Raw genomic sequence first — 23,502 nt, 5'->3', positions numbered from 1 at the left:
TATAAGGCCAGGATCACACATGCGAGAAGCTCTGATGAGTCTCGCATCTTAATACCCAACACTGCAGCCGGCACTCGGGAGCGGAGCGTTCAGCTGCATGTATTTCTATGCAGCCGCACGCTCCGCTCTTGAGTGTCGGCGGCAGTGCCGGGTATTAAAGGGAATCTGTCACCCAATTTTTGGTATATAAGATGCGACCACCGCCATCAGGGGCTTATCTACAGCATTACCGATTTAACCTGAAAGAGAAGAAAAACGAGTTAGATTATACTCACCCAGGGGCGGTTCGGGTCCCGAGGGTGTTGCAGTCCTGTCCGGCGCCTCCCATCTTGTAGCCATGACGTCCTCTTCTTTGCTTCCCTTTGCAGCTCCTGCGCAGGCGCACTGCTCTGCCCTGTTGAGGGCAGAGCAGAGTACTGCAGTGCACAGGTGCTGGACCTCTTTGGGCGCCTGTGCATTGCAGTACTCTGCTCTGCCCTCAACAGGGCAGAGTAGTGCGCCTGCGCCGGGAAGCAAAGAAGAGTATGTCATCTCGACAAGATGGGAGGCACCGGACCGCGACACCCTCCTGACCTGAACCGGACCCAGACCGCCCCTGGGTGAGTATGATCTAAAGGTCCCGTTACAATTAGTGATGCACCAGCGATCCCGACAACGATACGACCCGGTCAGGATCGCTGGTGCATCGCCAAATGGTCGCAAGTGAGCTGCCAAACAGGCAGATCTCACCAGCGATGCAGCAGCGGTCAGCGGTCGTTACTTACCTGTCAGACGGCAGCTCTGGTGACGACTTCCTCCCACGTCCATGGAGTCACTCGTCGGCGCCAGCAGGAAGCCGACGACGAGAAATGGACCAGGACGATCTCGTGCTATCAACGATATCCAGCGGGGGGGGCCGGTTGGAGGTAAGTGTCACATGTAGCGATATCGCTGTTGCGTCACAAAGTCGGTGACGCTTTAGCGATATCGCTGTGTGTAAAAGGCCCTTAACTCGTTTTTCTTATCTTTCAGGTTACATCGGGGGTTTATCTACAGCATTACAGAATGCTGTAGATAAGCCCCTGATGGCGGTGGCCGCATCTTATATACCAAAAATGGGGTGACAGATTCCTTTTTAGATGCGAGACTCGTCCGAGTTTCTCGCATGTGTGATCCCGGCCTTACTTGCATTTACTCATTGAAATTCCTGGTGTTTGTATGTCTAGGAGTCCAGTAGGTGATCCTACTGTTGCCTGTATAGTCATAGAGTGAAGACTGGGAATCATTAAAATGTTAGTGCCTCAGGTCAAGTCATTAACTAACAAAAATAGTTATGTTCTTAACCAACTTAAAAGCTCATTCAGACAGTGAACGGACCGCGGAGTTCCCGACCTGAGTATAGCAGCTTTATAGAAATGGCTTAGCAGTCCATGCTCGGACTGATTGGCACAGACGCTTGAATAAGTCCTAAGACATGTCCTTTATAAGGATTGTCTTGTCTTAAGAGTTTTTCTGTTTTTTTTTCTTCCCACAATTGACAGCACTTTTGTCTGTGAGCTGGGTGTTCTGTTTCGCTCCTGTACATAGCTTTTTCACTGATTACAGTGGTAGTTGCCTGGGACATACACATCAATGATCTATGAACTGTAGTTCTCATCAGTGGCCACTAAGCAATGTTGGCGCTGTGATGTTTCGCTCTTGTACATTACTAACATTGGAAAAGAGATATCGGCTGATGGCGAAGGAGCTGCTGGGTCTCAGACCCCCCCAACATCCTGTTGATCTATCATACATATGATGTATATCAGTGTGTAAGTGCATCCCCATTTAGCTGTATTCAGTTGATTGGTTATGAGCTGCAGTATCAGACACAGCTCATAGACAAAGGTGCAGAGGTTCTATTTAACTCCTTCCTTACCGATGACAGAATAGTACGTCATCGGTAAGGATCCCCTGCTTAGAGGTGAGCTCCGGCCGTGAGCCCACCTCAAAGCCGCGACTTTTCAGCTGTTATCAACAGCTGACATGTGCCCGCAATTGTCGCAAGGGGAATCGCCAGGGCCTATTAACTAGTTTAACGCCGCTGTCAAATGTTTGAGTGCCGCCCGGTGGCCAGAGCTCAGAGCAATGCAGTAAATCTGCTACATATGGGCGATCTGCTCATCGCCTATATGTAGCAGAGCCGATCGGGTTGTGCATGCTTCTAGCCTCCTATGGAGGCTATTGAAGCATGCCCAAGTAAAAAAAAACAAAAAAAAAAACACTAAAGTTCTAATCCACCCCCCTTTCGCCCCAATCAAAATAAAGCAATAAAAAAAAAAATCACATACACATATTGGGTATCACTGCGTTCAGAATTGCCCGATCTATCAATAAAAAAAAGCATTAACCCGATCGCTAAACGGTGTAGTGAGAAAAAAATTCAAAACCCCAGAATTACGTTTTTTTTTGTCGCCGCGACATTGAATTAAAATGCAATAATGAGCGAGCAAAAGAACGTATCTGCACAAATGTGGTATCATTAAAAACGTCAGCCCGGCACACAAAAAATAAGCCCTCACCCGACCCCAGATCACGAAATATGGAGACGCTATGGGTCTCAGAATATTGTGCAATTTTTTTTTTTAGCAAAGTTTGGAATTTTTTTTTTCACCACTTAGATAAAAGAGAACCTAGATGTGTATGGTGTCTATGAACTTGTAATGACCTGGATAATCATAACGGCAGGTCAGTTTTAGCATCTAGTGAACCTAGCCAAAAAGCCAAACAAAAAGCAAGTGTGGGATTTTTTGCAATTTCACAGCACTTGGATTTTTTTTCCCTTTTTCGAGTACACGACATGGTCAAACCAATGGTGTCGTTCAAAAGTACAACTCATCCCGCAAAAAATAAGCCCTCATATGGCCATACTGATGGAAAAATAAAGTTATGGCTCTGGAAAGAAGGGGAGCGGAAAACGAAAGATCGGAAAAAGCTCTGGAAGTTAAGGGGTTAAAAACTGAAAGAAAAAAAAAAAAAACCCTGCTAAGAAGACCCTGGCAGTTTCATTACAAAACTGTTGTTACCGGTACTTGTGTTCAGGTAGTGCAGTGACTTTTTGTTGGACTGCTGGCTGACTGGGTATTTTCTGATATTTTTGCCAGCAAGAATAGCGCCGTTCCCATTTTCAGTATCTGCACTGATTTTTGTGAATCTGCTTTAGCTATGTTCTCATGAACACACTGTGGTTTTTTCCTGTTTTGTCAGAGACGTGTTTTTGCAAAATGCAGCATGTCACTTCAGCCAACGTTGTTGCAGCGTTTTCCACCCATTGAAGCAAAAAGCACAGGTGTCAGGTTTTGCTGTGCCAATGGCATTTGAAGTTGAATCAGACTTTTTTTTTTTTTTTTTTTTTTTATGCCCGACACTGTATCAGCATGCACAAGAGATAAATGTACCCTGACAAAAACGTAGCAACAGAAACAAAGCAAAACATGCTTTTTGTAAGCATTGCATAAAAAAAGCAGCAAAAAAGGAATGTGTGAACTTCAGTGGTGTTATGAGAAAAATAGGTTAATCGATTCCCTCATTGTATTCTATGGACTGTGACTTGACAAAATGTTAAAAATGGGGATTTGGTAAGTCCACCTAAAGTGCTGCAGATATGAGCACAAGAATCCATTTACCATTCAGATGTTTCATAGAATTTCTCCTGTAGAAGAGAATCTTGTCAGGGTTTTCCTTCACTGCAATATTGAAGGAAATCATCATCAGATCTGCTAACGATTAAGCTATGAGAATAAGACTTTCCTCAAATACGCTTCACTTCTGGTCTTTTTCTTAGAACTAATGGGTCTATGTAAAAATTAAGCAATCAGCTGCTCTTGCCTGCAAAATTGTAGGATACACTTTAATTATTTTTATTACTGTGTTGATGTTTCAGGTATTTTTCTTAGAAATGTGTCTGTTAAAATATATGCTGTATTTTACAGATTATAAGACTCATCAGTTTATAAGACGCACCCCAATTTTTAGGGACGAAAATAGGAAAAAAAAAGTTTTTTTTTATTTTTTAATGGTGCGTGTTATGATCCAGTTTTGCGGTGGCTCACATGGGGGCCTGTAGTGGTAAAGCAGAGTCCCAGGTGGCAGGGTCGCTGCAGGGGGAGTCAGGAGATTCGGCAGACTCCAGGCTGATCTGACGGGGTGTTCGGCAGGAGTTGGGCCATGGCTGCGGGCCTCAGGCTGGTACGACAGGGTGCTCCGTGGTGCAGGGACTCCACCAACATTTTTGTGGCAGCCCGATGCCCTGCACCTTCCATACTTTCTAATGCGGTGCATTCTGGGAAAATGGCCGCCGCAGGCCACACATGACATCTCTGGAGATGAGATCTCTGTGCCGAAATGTCAATTTCCGCATTCGCCACCTCTGGCGGGTATTTTCCCGGAGTCCACTGCATAGAAATATATGGAAAGTGCGGGACTCCGGGCTGCCACAAAATGTCGGCGGGGCACCCTCCCCACCGAACACCTCATTGTACCACAGAAATTAAAATAAAAGGTCGAGTTCCAAAGAAATCCATTTTAGAATTCCATTCTATTAATACAAAAGCAGAAAATGTCATGTGGGAGATGCTGTTGGGGCGACAAAGTTGTTGTTGTTGTTGTGTTTTTTTTTTGTAAGGCTGGGTTCACACGTAGCGGAACTCTCGCGGAAATTACCGTGAGAATTCCGGAATTCCGCGGGAAAATCGCTTTTTAAATTCCCGCGATTTTCCCGTGGAAAAACTAGCATTTTGCAAGCGTAATTAGCTTGCAGAATTGCTAGCGTTTTCCAAGCGATCTGGAGCAACGCTTGGAGAACTGATTGACAGGTTGGTCACACTGGTCAAACATAGTGTTTGACCAGTGTGACCAACTTTTTACTATTGGGACCGTGAGCGTGGAGAGAGGCAGGAAGGCTGCGTGGGACGTCGGAAGGGGAGAATAACAATATTTTTTATTTTAAATTCTATTTTTTACAGGGATATGGTACCCAAAGCCCGGAGGACAGTCTCCTCTCCTCCGGACCGTGGGTACCATCTGAAAATGTTCTGCTTACTTTTCGCATGGTGTGCACAGCCACATGCAGAAAGTAAGCAGAACAATGCATTCCTATGGGTGCGGGATCACCGCGATTCCGCGAAATTAATGAGCATGCTGCGTTTTTTACCGCGAAACGATTCCGCCACGGTAAAAACTGCAGCATTAGCACAGCATTGCGGAATCCCATAGGAATGCATGGGATGCTTATTTTTCACGGAAAATACCGCCGCGGAAACGCGAAAAAATGGTACGTGTGAACGAGGCCTCAGGGAGCATTATATCAACATAAACAAATATATCAAACAACGTAAAATGAAAACACTATACATACACACACACACACACACACACACACACACACACACACACACACACACACACACACACACACACACATTATATACTCGTGTATAAGCCGAGATTTTCAGCCCATTTTTTTGGGCTGAAAGTCCCCCTCTCGGCCTGGGGGGTCGGCGGGGGTGTCAGAGATCATACTTGCCTCCCATGGTGCGGTCTCTGCAGCTCCCCCGCTTCTCCGCGGTCTCCCTTCCTGCCTTCAGTGGTCACATGGTACCGCTCATTAAACTCATGAATATGCGCATATTCATGAGTGTAATGAGCAGTACCACGTGACTGCTGAAGGAAGGAAGTGAGACCGTGGAGAAGCCGTGCTGCCACTGCAGAGACCGCGCCAGGGGAGGTAAGTATAGCGATATTCACCTCTCCGGGATGTCCATCACTGCTGTCTGCTGCATCCTGTCTGTGACGTTTAGGCAGCAGGGGGCGCGGTGACGTGGTTAGTGCGCGCCGTGCCCTCTGCTGCCTGAACGTCACTGACAGACGGCATGGCAAACAGCGGTGAGCATTGATGGCCCCCAGACAGGTGAGGTCCTGAGCAGGAGAGGTGAGTATGGCATTTTTTTTTTTTTGCAGCAGCATATGGAGGCATAATATATGGAGCATTTTATGGGGCAGCATATGGGGACATATTCTATGGAGCCAGCATATGGGGGCATATTCTATGGAGCCATCATATGGGGGCATATCTTATGGGGCAGCATATGGGGGCATATCTTATGGGGCAGCATATGGGGGCATATTCTGTAGAGCAGCATATGGGGGCATAGTCTATGGGGCAGCGTATGGGGGCATATTCTATGGGGCAGCATATGGGGGCATATACTATGGGGCAGCATATGGGGGCATATACTATGGGGCAGCATATGGGGGCATATACTATGGGGCAGCATATGGGGGCATATTCTATGGAGCAGCATATGGGGGCATATTCTGTGGGGCAGCATATGTGGGCATATCCTATGGAGCAGCATATGGGGGCATATGCTATGAAGTAGCATGGGGGGGCATGTTCTATGGAGCAGCATATGGGGGCATATCCTATGGGGCAGCATATGGGGGCATAGTCTATGGGGCAGCATATGGGGGCATATTCTATGGGGCGGCATATACTATGGGGCAGCATATGGGGGCATAGTCTATGGAGCATCTTATGGGGGCATAGTCTATGGAGCATCTTATGTGGCATAATCTATGGAGCATCTTATGGAATCATAACCTTTATGGAACATTATATGGGGCATATTATTCTATGGAGCATCTTGTGGGGGCATTATTAACCTTTGTGCAGCATTATATGGGGTGTATGTTGTATGGAGCATCTTATGGGGGCATTATTAACCTTTGTGCAGCATTATATGGGGTGTATGTTGTATGGAGCATCTTATGGGGACATCATGAACTGTATGGAGCATTATATGGGGCTCCTGGTTCAATATAGATATTCAAAAGCATTTAACCTACTGATGTCTCAATTTTACTTTTATTGGTATCTATTTTTATCTTTGAAATTTACCAGTAGCTGCTGCATTTTCCACCCTAGGCTTATACGCGAGTCAATAAGTTTTCCTAGTTTTTGTGGCAAAATTAGGGGGGTCTGCTTATACACGAGTATATACGATGCGTGTGTGTGTATGTATATGTGTGTGTATATGTATATATGTGTGTATGTATCTCTATCTCAGACAAAGATTATAGTATACAGCAACCACCATATTTAATAATTCATTAGTTACTGTATGTAAAACAAATTCTCATAGCCATGCAGGATATCCATAATATCAGACCATATATCAGTTTGTGCACATATATAGGAAATCTGAAAGGAAAGGATGGCGACAGCATATCATACACATACAGCCACAAATATATACCGTACATTCATACTGTATATATTCATATTCGAAACAACACATACATGTCAACACATGCAAGAAGGGATACAGTTACCAACATGCATACAAATATATGGGCTCATATACAAACAACTCGCCCTAACTGAATAACCCTCTGAAGGTCATTGAGCAGTGTGACCGTTGTGCCTCGTGCCCACCATCAGGAATAGCAGCGTTTTGGACTCAATGTATTTCCACTGTGTTCTAATAAACTCATTTGTTTTAGTTACTATGCGGATTTACTACATGATCTAATGACAGTCTATCTGCAGCTGCAGATATTAACATGCTGCGTCTCGTAAATCCGCACCGCGGATGAGTTTATGTAGCCTTAAAAAGAAACACAGTGGGCTCAAGATTTCTATAAATCCCATCCACTGCCCTTGTAATGCAGAATGTAGCATTTTGGACGCAGCGAGAAGAGAGCGAGGATTCAAAAAGATATAAATAAACTGGAGCAGTGGGCAGCAACTAAGGCCTGTTTCACTTTTCAGTTATTTGACGTAAGTCAAAATCCGCCAGGTTGTGAAAAACGGATCAGTTTCCGTTGTTGCACAAACGGATGCCACCGGATCCGTTTTTTGACGGATCCGCATTAGTAGTTAGTGACTGAAATTTAAAGGAAAACGAGTCTGGGAAAAAAGAGAGACGGATCCTTTGCTATCCGCTATTTTGATGCAGACAAAAAACGTTTCATTGTCCGTCCACTGAAGTCAGCGGACGCCCAAATTTTGGCGGATCCGTCAAAAAACGGATCCAACGGATGACCATCCGTGACAATCCACCGCTAATGCATGTCAATGGGGAAAAAACGGCGGATCCGTTTTTTTTTTGCAAAACGGCGGATTTTGACTGATGGCAAGAAACTGAAATGTGAAACAGGCCTAACAGAATGGTTTTTAACAGGAAAAAATGAATTTGACTAAAAAGCTCAGAATGAGAAACCAGATAAATTAGTAAAATATTCATCAGCTCTTCCAGCTCGGCATTATGCTTCTGAAGATCGGACTGTATGTTCTATATAAAACTGCTAAGTCACGTGCTGCCCCTATATTATTTAGTCTATATCATGGAAATGTATGCTGCCGTTTAGTGAACATTAGGCTGTGTGCCCAAGTAGCGTTTAAGCGTTTCTGCAACGCCTTTAGGCTGTGTGCACACGCTGCGGATTTTGCTGCGGGTCCGCAGCGGTTTTGGCTGCGGTGTACAGTACCATTATTCCCTATGGGAATCAAAAAACGCAATGCAGACGGTGCGGAATTTTCCGCGCAGATTATCTGTGGTTTTCAATCTGCAGAAAGAATTGACATGTCAATTCTTTCTGCGGATTCCGCTGCGGTTTGTCATCTCCTCCATTGAGGAGATGAAAAACCGCAGAGCAATCCGCAGGTAAAACCGCAGGTCTTTTGACCTGCGGTTTCACCTGCGGATTTTACAAAATCCGCGCTGATGAATCAGCACCTAATCCGCAGCGTGTGCACACAGCCTTAGACAAATGATTCTGCTGCAGAAACGCTTAAGAAAAGCATCCAATTGATTTTTAATGAAAAATGCACATGTTGTGCCAATGGTGTGTTTTTAACCGCTGCGGAAACACTTAGCGATTAAAAACGCAGCAAGTTCATTAATTTTGTGGAATCGCACGCGGTTCCGCATACCATCAATTTTATAAGCAAAAACGCTTGACAAACGCTTACAAAAGCGCGTCAAAAAAGCATGCGTTTTCCCGGGAGCAGGGCGTGCGATTCTGCTCAGGTTTATTCTGCTTCACAATATCTACGTGGGCACATAGCCTTAATGTTAGTTTTTGCCTTTTTAGATATGTTTAATAAGACCAGTGTAGAATTTTATATTTCGTATCATAATAACCGTTTAGGGTAGCAATCAACTGCCTGCAGACACCTGTTTTGTTCTTCCCATCCTTGGACGCCTCCTCTCTGGTACTCCTTGCATTCAGATGACCAGACCTTCTGTCTTCCTTCCAGAGTTTGGTGGGACCTCTGGGTATCTGCGGCTCTCTGCTATGGCATTATGTAAACAAAAAGCACAAATATCCTGAAATGAAAAGTAAAAAACTGCAAATAATGCATAAAGGTAATAATAATAATAAGAGTATTTAGTAAACATAATTTTTATCAAAATAATGTACAAGCCATCCCGTTACGGCACGAATATTTGTGTTTTTTGTTTTCTCTCTGGTTAATGGTCATGTGTTAATATGCACTTACATTGTGCATACGCATTAATTTACTTTCTCAGTTCAGACTCCAGTTTTTTAGGCATTACGTGAACTGTCTGGTTACTGTAACTGATAGTGATTTGTGTTGTTTTCTTTTCATCTAGCTCTTTGGTTCCTTCTGTGGATCATAAACCTTGGTGACATGTGCACACAATGGGAATCAGAAAACTGCCAGAGGCCATATGCATTGGAAATGCTATCAGGAGATAACCAAGAAAAAAAATACGCAATACTCTTTAGGAAAAAAACTCCAGCTTCTTAAAATGTCTTCTGCTCGAAAAACTTGGCGGCACTCCCCAACAATCCTCTCTCAAGGGCCCTTAAACACGACAGTCACATGTTTCTGCACCAAAGCTGCCCCATAGGCACACACCGTACTGTAATATAGCAATGACGGGTAGGGGAATGGGTGGTAAGATGATCTGTCTTCTGGATGGAGATGGCTTCCTGCACACAGCATCATTTCTGGCCATGAGCTACTTGGCCGTTGGCTGATCTGTATCTGTGATTCAGCTGATATTCTGATATGGGACATCTGTGTCCTTGGTGCAGCTGGTAGCATTCATCTTCACTTTTCATACAAGCTGGCTGGACCGATTACAGTAAGCAGGTTTCTTTATGGAGTTTTCAGATATTTAGAAAAAATGTGTTCAGGCGATTTTTTTTTTTTTTGCTCCTTGCATCAGCGCGGCCGCTCGGCGTCACTGGTGCTGATCGCTGGTGAAGCTGCCTGTTTGACAGCTCACCAGCGATCATGTAGCGACACACCAGCGATCCTGACACGTTGATATCGTTGTCGGGATCGCTGGTGAGTCGCTATGTGTGACAGGGCTCTTAGACATCCATGGATTTCAGTCCAATATCAGACCGCAGTGCACATGCCGGAGTGTGACAGCCTTGTAAAAATATATGAAGCAGTCACCCTTAGGCCGGAAGAGCCATGGCCACGGCGTGGATTACTAGACCGTGCTCAGACTGATTTGGTACAGATGTCTGAGTGAGCCCTTAGAATCTAAGTGCTTAGATTGTTCAAATAGCTGGGTGCCTTTAAAAAAAAAAAGAAAAAATCTGTTTGCTTTTTAGTCTAAAATGAAAAAAATTGTATACAGATTACAATAAAAAAAAAAAAGAAAAATCGCCAGTCTCCAGATGGCAAGTAGAGTGATTGGCAGTGCCCCCTAAAGTTTGCAAATGATGCCAAATTTCCAGCCTTGTCTCCATTTATGTCTAGTGCCAATTCCACTTTACTGTGAATGTAAAACTCATTTGCCCACTGTGCAACAGATATGTTGGTTAATTGCTAAACCACTCTGACTCTGAAGCTCAACTACTGAGCAACACACACACATACACACACACTCACACACAGTACTACTGAGCATCTGACCTACACACAAACACGTACACACACACAGTATTACTGAGCATCTGACCTACACACTAGCACGTACACACACAGTACTACTGAGCAACTCACACACAGTACTACTGAGCATCTGACCTACACACTAACACGTACACACACACAGTAATACTGAGCATCTGCCCTACACACTAACATGTACACACACAGTACTACTGAGCAACACACACACTCACTCACACACAGTACTACTGAGCATCTGACCTACACACTAACACGTACGTACACACACACAGTATTACTGACCATCTGACCTACACACTAACACACACAGTATTACTGAGCATCTGACCTACACACTAACATGTACACACACACACAATATTACTGAGCAACTCACACACAGTACTACTGAGCATCTGACCTACACACTAACACGTACACACACACAGTAATACTGAGCATCTGCCCTACACACTATCATGTACACACACAGTACTACTGAGCAACACACACACTCACACACAGTAATACTGACCATCTGACCTACACACTAACACGTACACACACACACACAGTATTACTGACCATCTGACCTACACACTAACACACACACACACACACACAGTATTACTGACCATCTGACCTACACACTTAGGCCTCTTTCACACATCAGGTTTTCGGCGTCAGGCGCGATCCGGCGCTTTTGACTAAAACCGGATCCGGCGAAATGCAATGCCGGATCCGGTTTCCCCCCCATTGACTTGCATTAGAGCCGGTTCGAGCCGGATGGCCATGCGTTTCATCCGATTTTCGCCGGATCCGGCAATGTGACGCGATCCGGCGTCTGGAAAAAACGGCTACTGTAACGTTTTTTTGTCTCCGGCGAAAAAGCCGGAGATGCCGGATCCGGCGTGTCCGGCTTTTTCATACAATGAAAGCCTATGAGCGCCGCAATGCGCCTGATCCGGCGGCCGGATCCGGTTTCTTTGGTCTGAGCATGCTCAGTAGCTCTGCCCACAGGACATATATAAAAGCAAGACAATGGGACCCTCAGCCACACCCAACATGCCACCCAAGCCAAGAACCAGGAGCAGGAGAAGGCAGCAGACATCTGCAGCAGCAGCACCATCAGCACCACCCCAAATGGAGCAGCATGCTGAACAACGGGAGGGGAGTCCAGCAGCAGATGAGAGACGGTAATTATCAAATCCCCCATTCCTCCAAACTAGGGCTATGGAATATCAAGATATTCATTGGCCCTTTGTTTCTCTTTATTCAACAGCCGCCCAATAGATGCAGCAGCAGCAGCAATGGCAGCAGCAGAAACACCACCCACAGCCATGGAGTCTGGCCATGAGGAAGACAGCACATCTTCTGGGAGCCCTCCCTCGCATCGTCAGCGTTTGACGGTAAGTTTTTATTTCCAAAATCCATCATCTCTGTAATATATGTGTATTCATTGCCTTTTATTTCAAAACAGGAGCTCCCAGAAGAAGAAGGAAGGGGTGGACAGACACTTGGAGTGGGCTCACAATTGGTAAGTTTTTTGCATCAAACGCAGAAACACAACATCACACTACACACAACACATAGAAAACAATGTTCTGCAGACCACACACAGCAAACAAATGCCTACATCCAAAGACATAAAATTTTTTGTTTTCTTCTCTAGTCTTCCCAATCTGGTGCTCGGCCAAGAGGTCCTCGCAGTGCTTCCCAGGGTTGTCGGCGACAGCAACGCGGCGGTCACCAGCGTGTAAGTATAAATATTTCTCCTTCGTCTCATTGGGGGACACAGAGACTGTGGGTGTGTGCTTCTGCCGTCTGGAGGCTGACACTAAGTATACAAAAAAGAGTTAGCTCCTCCTCCGCCGCATACACCCTCGCCCCCAGACCGGGCGTAACTCAGTTTTTTGCTTAGTGTCTGATGGAGGCACACGCAATCTGGAGCTCCAGACTAGATTTTTTTTTTTTTTTCTTCTTTTCTATAAAGATAAGACAGGGGCGACGGATCCTATAGAGAGGGTCCGATCTCCCCAAATCATCAACGGGCGACCACGTGTGAGTTACCCTCCACGTGTTTCTCTCCCGCACCGAGGGACACATCTGGGACTTTTCCCCAGACAACCATTTTTCTTTTTTATTTTGTAAAGAGGCGGCAACGCATCCTGATAAGAGGATTCGGTTTCCCCATCGACCCCAACGGGCGAGCACGTGTGAGTGATCCTCCACGTTGTTCTCTCCTGCAACGTGGGAATGCTTAATGCCCCTACCACCCCTAGGTAGTGAGACCAGGGGTGGAGTTGGAGGCGCAGGTGAGCCAAGGGATTGAAGCGGTGGCGGAGAGCGGTGCAGTAGCCTCCCTCTCCCTGCCCAGGGATGGGGTTGAGAAGCACCTCAAGAGAGCCCCCTCGGCGGCCCGGCTCACCTTTGTTAATAGGAAGACCGGGACCAGGTAGTCCGCCTCTCACCCGGCGCTGCCCCCGGCGGGTAACGCCGCACGCGGAGTGCGGCCAGAGCCCCGCGGGCGGCCGCGGCCCCCGCTGTATGGGGAGATCCGTGAGTGCCGCACGAGGCCCCGCCCGCCGACTTCCGGGGGTAGCCGGAAGCCCCGCCCACTAACTTCCGGGGGAGGAGAGCGGCGGGCGCGCACAGTTACCGGGGAGCTCCCGCCCCCCTCCCTCCCTCGAACGCCGCACGTGGAGTGCGGCCAGAGCCCCGCGGGCGGCCGCGGTCCCTGCTGTATGGGGAGGTCCGGAGTTCCGCGCGCCCGCCCGCCGACTTCCGGGGGTAGCGGAAGCCCTGCCCACTAACTTCCGGGGGCGGAGAGCGGCGGGCGCGCACAGTTACCGGGGACCTCCCGCCCCCCTCCTTGCATTTCCTCGCCGAAGTGGGGCCGGAAGCCGCCGCCTATCTCCCGGAGTGCGAGTGCCCCGGCGAGTAACGCCACACGCCCCGTGGAAGAGACGCAAGGTGGGACATTACCGGTGGGTGAGTGCAACCCCGTTTCGAGTGCCGCACTAGTAGTCAAGGAAGGGGTTATCCTCCTCCTCCTACCCTACCTTGCAATATGTCTGGCAAAGGGAAAGCTCACTCTTTCCTATACGCTGTTTGCGTTTCCTGTGGGGTCAGGCTGCCTAAAGCGCAGCCGGGTAAATTTTGTGAAGCCTGCGAGTCGGAGCGAGCCCAGGAGCCCCCCATTGTTGCAGAGCCCAGAGGTCAGGACCCTCCAGAATGGGCGGTGTCTTTATCACACTCTATGATGTCCCTTACAAGGGCAATTGAGTCTCTCCAAGGCCCAGGCAGGGACAAGGATGGTGGTCTGCCAGCGGAAGACAGCTCGTCCACGTCTCAGGACCCTCCGACCGTTAGAGGCCGCTCCAGCACCAGACAAGCTCGTAGCAAGAGAGCTCGTTCCCCGTCGGCCGGACCCTCTGGGGCTTCGGCGGCGGGTATTGGGGTATCTCGTTCCCCGTCGCCGAGCTCAGGAAGCGAGCAGGATGAGGGCGAGGAGGAGGAGGAGGCCTGGAATCCAGAAAGCCTGGGATACCAAGACTCGGTGGACAGCCTCATTGAGGCAGTCAACCAGACATTAGAGATCGAGGACGATGTGTCCACGGCCTCAGGTCACAAGGTCTCCTTCAAAAAGACCAGGCGACCGCATAGAAGGTTTGCCACGCATCCGGAGTTCGAGGAGCTAGTCCAGAAACATAGGGAACACCCGGATAAGCGTTTTGCAATGCAAAAAGCGCTGCAAGCTAAGTATCCGTTTCCTCCTGAACTCCATAAGGGATGGGTGGAGTCGCCAGTGGTGGACCCACCGGTATCACGTTTAGCGTCAAGATCGCTATTGTCGATACCCAGCGGTTCTTCTATCAAGGACCCAACTGATCGCCTTATAGAGGGGCTTGCCCGCTCGGTGTATGAGGCAGCGGGGTCGGCCCTAGCCCCCTCCTTTGCGGCTACTTGGGTGGCTAAGGCCATGGTTTCATGGGCGGACGCTCTGCAGAATGCCCTCCAAAACAGAGATCTGCCTGCGGAGGTCTTGGAGGTGACAAATCAGATCTTAGGGGAAAGTGATTTTCTCGTCAGCGCCTCTCTGGACGCGGCCGAGTGTTCTGCTGTGGCAGCAGCAAATGCGATCGCCGTTAGGCGAGCATTATGGCTGAGATTGTGGAAAGCGGATTCTATCTCCAAAAAATACTTGACCTCATTGCCTTTTCAGGGCAATCGGTTATTCGGTGAGAAGCTTGATAAGCTTATCTCAGAAGCCACAGGGGGGAGGAGTAGTTTCCTCCCGCAGCAGAGGACTTGGCCAGCATTCAGGCAGACACAGAGGCGTTTTCGGCCCTTTCGTAACCCCTGGAGGGGGACTTCGGCCAGAGCATCCACCTCCGCAAATGATGGTCAGATTAGGGAAAGGCAAACCTCTTACAGAGCCAATCCGCTGGGTAGAGGCCGAGGCCGTTTGCCCAGAACAAGGGGGGCCAGATCCCAAAAGCCTCCAGCAAAATGACTCGAGGCGCTTCGTACCTACGGACGACAGAGTGGGCCGACGCCTGCTAAGGTTCAGCCACGTTTGGGTCGCAGTGGCACGCGACGCTTGGGTGGCAGAATTGATATCGTCCGGGTACAAGATAGAGTTTCTCGGACTCCCGCCACGGCGATTCTTCCGTTCCCGGCTTTCCGGAACAGAATCGCAGGCGGAGGGTTTGTTACAGGCCATGATGACGCTCCAGCGCAACGGGGTCATTGTCCCAGTGCCGAAAAGCGAAGAGACACAAGGTTTTTACTCCAACCTGTTTTCGGTCCCCAAAAAAGACGGGACAGTAAGGCCAGTATTAGATCTAAAAATCCTGAACAAATTCATCAGAGTCAGGCGGTTCCGGATGGAATCCCTCCGTTCGGTCATTGCAGCCATGGATCCAGGGGAGTTCCTGGCCTCGATCGATGTGCAGGATGCATATCTGCACATTCCGATTTTTCCTCCACACCAGAGGTTCCTGCGTTTTGCGATCGGAGGGCGACATTTTCAATTTGTTGCTCTGCCCTTCGGTCTGGCCACTGCTCCCAGAGTCTTTACGAAGATAATGGCGGTGGTTATGGCCATCCTGCATGCTCGGGGCATAACGGTACTACCTTACCTGGACGACCTTTTGGTAAAGGGGCCGTCGTTTCAGGCGTGCCAGGAGAATGTCCGTATCACGCTGGATACCCTGGCCCGTCTAGGCTGGTTGATCAATCGGAACAAGTCGTCCTTGGTTCCAGCCCAGAGAATCGTATTCCTAGGTATGGTTTTCAACACCTCCCGGGGGCTGGTGATCCTCCCTCAGGACCAGGCGTGAAAGATCAAACAGGGGGTACGGAACCTTCTACAGCCAGGCTCCAGATCCATCCGGTACGGCATGAGTGTGTTGGGCAGAATGGTGGCGGCGATGGAGGCAATCCCGTTTGCCCAGTTCCATCTCCGTCCGCTTCAGCATGCGCTCTTGTCAGCATGGGACCGAAGGCTGCTATCCCTCAGTCATCGGTGCAATTTGTCTCCGCTGGTCCGACGATCACTCCGATGGTGGACTCGCGACTCGTCTCTGGTCCAGGGGAAACCCTTTCCCCCGGAACAGTGGTTGGTGGTGACGACCGATGCAAGCCTGCAGGGTTGGGGAGCAGTTTTCCAGAGTCACACAGCCCAGGGGCGGTGGTCCATTCAGGAGATAATTCTCCCGATCAATATTCTGGAGATACGGGCAATACGATTGGCCCTGCAACATTTTCAGTGTTTCCTGAGACACCGGCCGGTGCGCATTCAGTCGGACAATGCTACAGCAGTAGCATATGTCAACCATCAAGGGGGCACGCGCAGCCAAGCAGCCATGCGCGAGGTTGGGCTGGTACTGCGTTGGGCCGAAAAGAACCACGTGGTAATTTCAGCGGTGCACATTCCGGGAGTCGAAAACTGGGCGGCAGATTTTCTCAGCCGACAGGGGGTCGCGGCAGGGGAATGGTCCCTGCACCCCGAGGTTTTTCAACAGATCTGCCAACGGTGGGGGACTCCAGACGTGGACCTTATGGCATCCAGAGAGAACGCCAAAGTACAAAGGTTCGTCGCTCGATCCCTCGACCCGCAGGCGATCGCAGCAGACGCTCTGGTGCTTCCATGGAGCCAGTTTCGTCTCCCGTACTTGTTCCCCCCGCTACCTCTGCTTCCAAGAGTCATCAGAAAGTTAAGGAGAGAGAAGGTTCCAGCAATTCTGCTAGCCCCAGACTGGCCTCGGAGGGCCTGGTATGCAGATCTGGTTCAGCTAGTGGTGGACGTACCCTGGCGTCTACCAGATCGGCCGGACTTGCTGTCCCAGGGGCCGATCTACCATCCGAACTTAGGGGCCCTGTGTTTGACGGCGTGGCCATTGAATCTTGGCTGTTAACACAGGCAGGATTCAGGCGCGATGTGGTGGCCACGATGGTGAGTGCCCGAAAGCCTTCCTTGGCGAAAGTATATCATCGGACTTGGGAAGTTTTTTTTCCGTTGGTGTAGGGATCGCGGAGTGGCTCCTCTGGTTTTTTCAATCCCCAACGTACTGGCTTTTTTGCAGGCAGGGCTGGACACAGGATTGGCTCCGAGTTCGCTCAGAACGCAAATCTCGGCCCTGTCGGTCCTTTTTCAACGAAAGGTCGCTTCGGTCTGGCAGGTTAAGACGTTTATGCAGGGGGTCGCACATTTAGTACCCCCCTATAAGGCGCCGACGGAATCATGGGACCTGAACTTGGTGCTCAGGGCCCTTCAGGAGCCTCCCTTCGAACCGTTACAAGAAGTCTCCTTACCTTACCTGTCCAGGAAGGTCGTTTTTCTGGTAGCTATTACGTCTATTAGGCGGGTTTCGGAATTGGCGGCTTTATCTTGTAAACCGCCGTTCCTGACTTTTTATAAGGATAAGGTAGTTTTAAGGCCAGCTCCTCCCTTCTTGCCGAAGGTTGTCTCTGCATTCCATATCAACGAAGACATTGTCTTACCCTCGTTTTGCCCGGCACCGGTGCACAGGGTAGAAAAGGCTTTGCACACCCTGGATCTGGTAAGAGCTCTTAGGAGGTATGTGACAAGGACAGCACCTTTCCGCCGGACAGACTCTCTATTCGTGATCCCAGAAGGGCGGCGGAAGGGGCTTGCTGCGTCCAAAGCGACTTTGGCCAGATGGGTTCGCCTGACGATCCAAGAATCTTATGAAATCAGTGGCACGCCCGTTCCGGCAGGGATCAAGGCACACTCGGCTCGAGCAGTGGGTGCCTCATGGGCACTGCGACACCAAGCTTCAGCGGAACAGGTGTGCAAAGCAGCTACCTGGTCCAGTTTGCATACGTTTGTCAAACATTATAACGTACATACCCAGGCATCCTCGGATGCAAGCCTGGGAAGAAAGATTCTCCAGGCAGCAGTTGCGCACCTCTAATCAGGGGCGCAAAATAGCATGGATTGGGTGAGCTAAGATCCCGCCCAGGGACTGCTTTAGAACGTCCCACAGTCTCTGTGTCCCCCAATGAGACGAAGGAGAAACATGGATTTTTGTGAGTACTCACCGTAAAATCCTTTTCTCCGAGACGCTCATTGGGGGGACACAGCACCCACCCTACTAGCCAGTTGGCTTTTGCTTATTTTAAGTTATACAAATCCTTATGTAAGGATCAGGGTGGTCCCTTTTCCAGATGTATAATTTCTTGCCTGAATTTAAGGCGCGTTCTCCTACTGCTTATGCACTAAACTGAGTTACGCCCGGTCTGGGGGCGAGGGTGTATGCGGCGGAGGAGGAGCTAACTCTTTTTTTGTATACTTAGTGTCAGCCTCCAGACGGCAGAAGCACACACCCACAGTCTCTGTGTCCCCCAATGAGCGTCTCGGAGAAAAGGATTTTACGGTGAGTACTCACAAAAATCCATGTTTTTGCTTTGGTTTTTTTGCACTTTTTATTTCATTTCTTTTGTGGAGGCTAATTATGTTATTTTTGTCTTTTTCTTTAACAGCCTTCACAGCGTGCTCCCGACTCTGACGGTGAGGATGGAGGGATTGATGTGGACCGCCTCATCGATCTCGTCAGAGAAAGGGAGCCGCTCTGGAATATGGCTGACCGCCGCCACGCTGACCTGATCGTTACCCGACGACTCTGGGAGGAAATCTGTTCGCTCCTTGTGGACCGCTGGGAGGACCTCGAAGCTCGGGCCCAGATTAAAGAGCGTAAGTATATACAGTACCGGTTGCTTGATTTAAACCAGTGTTTCCCGAACTCCAGTCCTCGTGGTCCCCACGGATCATGTGTTCAGGATTTCTATTTACTTTGGAAATCCTGAAAACATGACCCCTGGGGACCATGAGGACTGGAGTTTGGGAAACACTGATGTTGTATACTAACCACTTTGTCCTTTCTCGTTTCAGGGGAGAGAATTGTGAAGCGGTGGCGGTCTGTGAGGGATCGTTTCAAGAAGGAGTTCAATAAAGAGATGCGGGCCCCGAGTGGATCTGGAGGACGCAGGAGCAAGTACAAGTACGCACGAGCCCTGTCGTTCCTCCGGGAGACAATGCTCACCAGAAGGTAAATATTACACACCACATGTGACAAAAAAATGTTTAGATGTAACTTTTTTTTTTCAGCCAGGGCCATACCATGTCACTATTTTAATTGTTTTTTTTCTCTTTATTCCACAGCACGGTGAGCAGCACTCGGGAGCCTGCACGATTGGACCCTTCTGAGGCGATCCCTGAGGAGACCGGCACCGAGGGACACTTCGACCGCCCCGGTACATCTGCACCTTCCCAGCCTTCCCACACATTCGACCCATCTGTCCCATCCACCAGCACAGGAGCATCGTGGCCGCCTACATTACATGAAGCTGCTGGTGAGGAGATCGCTTTCCCTTTACCCCACCCTTCTGCCCCTGCCACCTCTAGTACACCTGCGGGTACTGGGCGGCAGCGGCAGAGGGGTCAGGAAAAGACTTATGCGCCAGAGTTCTTGCATCTGAATGCATCTTTCCAGAACTGTCTAAAAGTCTTGTCAGAGCAAATCTCCGCAGGCTATCATCAGATCAACTCCAGCATTCTGGAGGTGAAGACACTTCTGCAAACCATGCATTCAGAAGCAAGATCTTCGCCAAACCACACCTTTTTCAGGTCTGTTGTGGAGCGCATGGAAACGCTCTCTCCTGCCCAGCAGATGCATGTAATGCATTCATGCCACGCTGCTCTCCAGCAAGTTACCTCCCAACCTCCTCCTCCTCCCACCACAGTAGTTCCTCCACCTGCACCCCCTCCAGCCACTTTCCATCCTCCCCCTCCTATTACATCTACACCCCCTCCAGCCACTTTCCATCCTCCCCCTCCTATTACATCTACACCCCCTCCAGCCACTTTCCATCCTCCCCCTCCTATTACATACCAGCAACCTCCCCAGCACCAGCAACCTCCCCAGCACCAGCAACCTCCCCAGCACCAGCAACCTCCCCAGCACCAGCAACCTCCCCAGCACCAGCAACCTCCCCAGCACCAGCAACCTCCCCAGCACCAGCAACCTCCCCAGCACCAGCAACCTCCCCAGCACCAGCAACCTCCCCAGTACCGGCAACCTCCCCAGTACCAGACATCTCCCCACTTCCAGCAACCTGCCCCGTACCAGACATCTCCCCACTTCCAGCAACCTGCCCCGTACCAGACATCTCCCCACTTCCAGCAACCTGCCCCGTACCAGACATCTCCCCACTTCCAGCAACCTGCCCCGTACCAGACATCTCCCCACTTCCAGCAACCTGCCCCGTACCAGACATCTCCCCACTTCCAGCAACCTGCCCCGTACCAAACTCCTTCCCCATACAACTTGCCATCAACATCATTTGCTCCTACAGTCCCTGCCCAACCCTCCACTCCACCACCCACCACCTCTTCTGCTTCCCACATGTCCACCCATTCTGTAGTTTTTTCCACACCTTCACCTCTAACTGTTCCTTCCTCACCACGATCCCAGTCCTCTCTCCACACTCCCAGTGTCGAAGTGTCCCGCAGCCCCTCCAGCAGTATTTCCACCACACACTACACAGATTTATAATGTGTGTATTTAAATAAAAATGACCAGTTTTATGGTTTCAAAGCTTTATTAAACAAGTTTATTAAAATTTTAAAAAAGTTTACTAAAAAAAACATTTTTCAATAAAAGTTAAATTATTTTACACTGGTTGTCTGTCATTTCTTTCTGCGGCGAAAAAGGTTAAATACAGGGTATTTAAAAGGTGAAATGGTATTCAAAACTAGGTATATAACTGTGGGTAAATTTTAGCTTTTTGCCACAGTTGTGTTCCTGGTTGTGTTTGAAGCAAAGTATTTCACCTAAAAAGTTGTGTTTATTGTTGGTGATTTCCTAACAATGTACACAACTTTTGTTAAAAGGTGAAATACTTTGCATAAAAAACAACCAGGTACACACCTGTGGCCTAAAGCTAAAAATAGAGACCATGACAAGATAGCCAACTTTGGTTGGCAAAGGTATATACTGTTGGTACAGAAGGTACACAAGTTTGGTTAGGGCACAAATCTTTCACACTCTGTCATCCTGCCAGTGTACTCTGCCTTGAGGTGACATAAAGTATAGTGCAAAATTGTCCCTCATTACTGAAACCGTCACAGAACTTCTAGTGGTAATGTCATGGTAATCTTGCAAGGTGGTTTCTTCAGAGGTGTCCTGAATGGAAATGGGTTCCTTGCAGATAACAAAATTGTGGAGTACCACGCACGCTTTGATCACCTCGTCCACAGTTTCTGTCTTGAGGTTGATCGCAGTCAATAGGACCCGCCATTTGGCTGTCAGAATACCAAAGGTACATTCAACCATTCTTCTTGCTCTTGTGAGGCGGTAATTAAAAAAATGCGTTTTGGTCTTGTCAATCCTCTGCTAGAGTACGGTTTCAAAAGGTGTTCTGACAGCTGGAAGGCTTCATCCCCTACACAGACAAATGGCATAGGTGGACCAGATGTTTGCGGCAGCGGTCTAGGTGGTGGGAACTGGAAGGTGTTTCCATACAGTTTACGCCCCATGGCAGACAGTTTGAAAACTTGAGAGTCATTGGAGCGGCCATAGGCCCCAATATCAACCGCAATAAATTTGTATTCCGCGTCAGCGATGGCCATGAGGACAATTGAAAAATATTTCTTGTAATTGAAATATTCCGATCCCGATCCAGCTGGCTTTACAATGCGGATATGTTTCCCGTCCACAGCGCCCAAGCAGTTTGGAAACTGACATATCTGTTGAAACTTGTCAGCAATTTCAATCCACCTCTCTGTTGTGGGCTCTGGTAAAAACTCTTCAGCTAAGGAGTCCCACAGTGCACGGCATGTGTACTTCACAATTCCAGATATGGTGGAAATCCCGAGTCTGTACTGGAAATGCAGTGACGAAAGGGATTCTCCAGTTGCAAGAAATCTGTGGGGAATTAAAAAACAATAAATTAGTTTTAAATCACAGCATTACATACCAAAACTGAGCTATAACACTTGGAGATACAAACTACCACCAACAAGATTGCAGTGAAAGTGTGCTCTGATGCGATCACATCCAATAAATGTGGCTTACCTTAAAGTCACCATCAGACGCTCTGCGGGTGAAACAGAGAAGCGGCAATAGGTGTCCGCTTTTCTTATGAGGTGTGCAATGCGCTCCACCAAGTAATCAAAATTCTCCATTTTCATCCTAACATATCCAAAAAATTTATCCGGGTTTCGTCGAAGGTCCATGCAGAGTGTAGAATAGACCCCACGCGTCATTCTCTTGGCTGTGATGGGGTGGATCCACAAACGTCGTCTACGATGCCTGATGCGCTGCTGTCTCGCTCTCTCCTTCTCCAGAACAATCACCCTCAAACGATTCGCCTCCGCTATAAAATCCGCCAAATTCTTCAAAATATTTCCAATGACAAAATCCATCTTCGCCAGTAACTTGCTCTTCTCTCCAACCTGCACTTTCTCCTCTACAACCTGTCAAAGAAGGGCTGTAGGAACATGCTATATATAGTTTTCCAGTAGCCAATCCCGTTCGGAAGGCCACAAGGGTCAATTTTAAAAACCGGTTCCGGAGTAATCCGTCGAAAAACGGATGAACCGGATGAGACGGATCCGGTTTTGTCTGTCAAGAAAAAGACGGATCCGGCAGAAAACCGGATCCGTCACATCCGGTTTTACTAAACATTTGCCGGATCCGGCGTTCCGGCACGACGCCGGATCGCGCCTGACGCCGAAAACCTGATGTGTGAAAGTAGCCTAACACGTACACACACAGTACTACTGAGCATCTGACCTACAGACTAACACGTATATACACACACACAGTATTACTGAGCATCTGACCTACACACTAACACGTACACACACACACAGTATTACTGAGCAACTCACACACAGTACTACTGAGCATCTGCCCTACACACTAACACGTACACACACAGTACTACTGAGCAACACACACACACTCACTCACACACAGTACTACTGAGCATCTGACCTACACACTAACACGTACGTACACACGCACAGTATTACTGACCATCTGACCTACACACTAACACGTACACACACA

At 48.6% G+C, this 23,502-nt stretch overlaps 1 protein-coding gene across 6 annotated transcripts in view; it reads left to right on the top strand.

The window, feature by feature from the left end:
• Positions 1-23,502, top strand: part of BMPR1A (bone morphogenetic protein receptor type 1A) — a 151,799-nt gene that overhangs the window by 59,207 nt on the left and 69,090 nt on the right. The window lies entirely within an intron of this gene.

This window comes from Dendrobates tinctorius, unplaced genomic scaffold, assembly GCF_039654945.1.
Source record: "Dendrobates tinctorius isolate UK_male_01 unplaced genomic scaffold, ASM3965494v1 ptg000040l, whole genome shotgun sequence".
In the NCBI taxonomy this organism is placed as follows: domain Eukaryota; kingdom Metazoa; phylum Chordata; class Amphibia; order Anura; family Dendrobatidae; genus Dendrobates; species Dendrobates tinctorius.
This window is presented reverse-complemented; position numbering and strand designations above follow the sequence as displayed.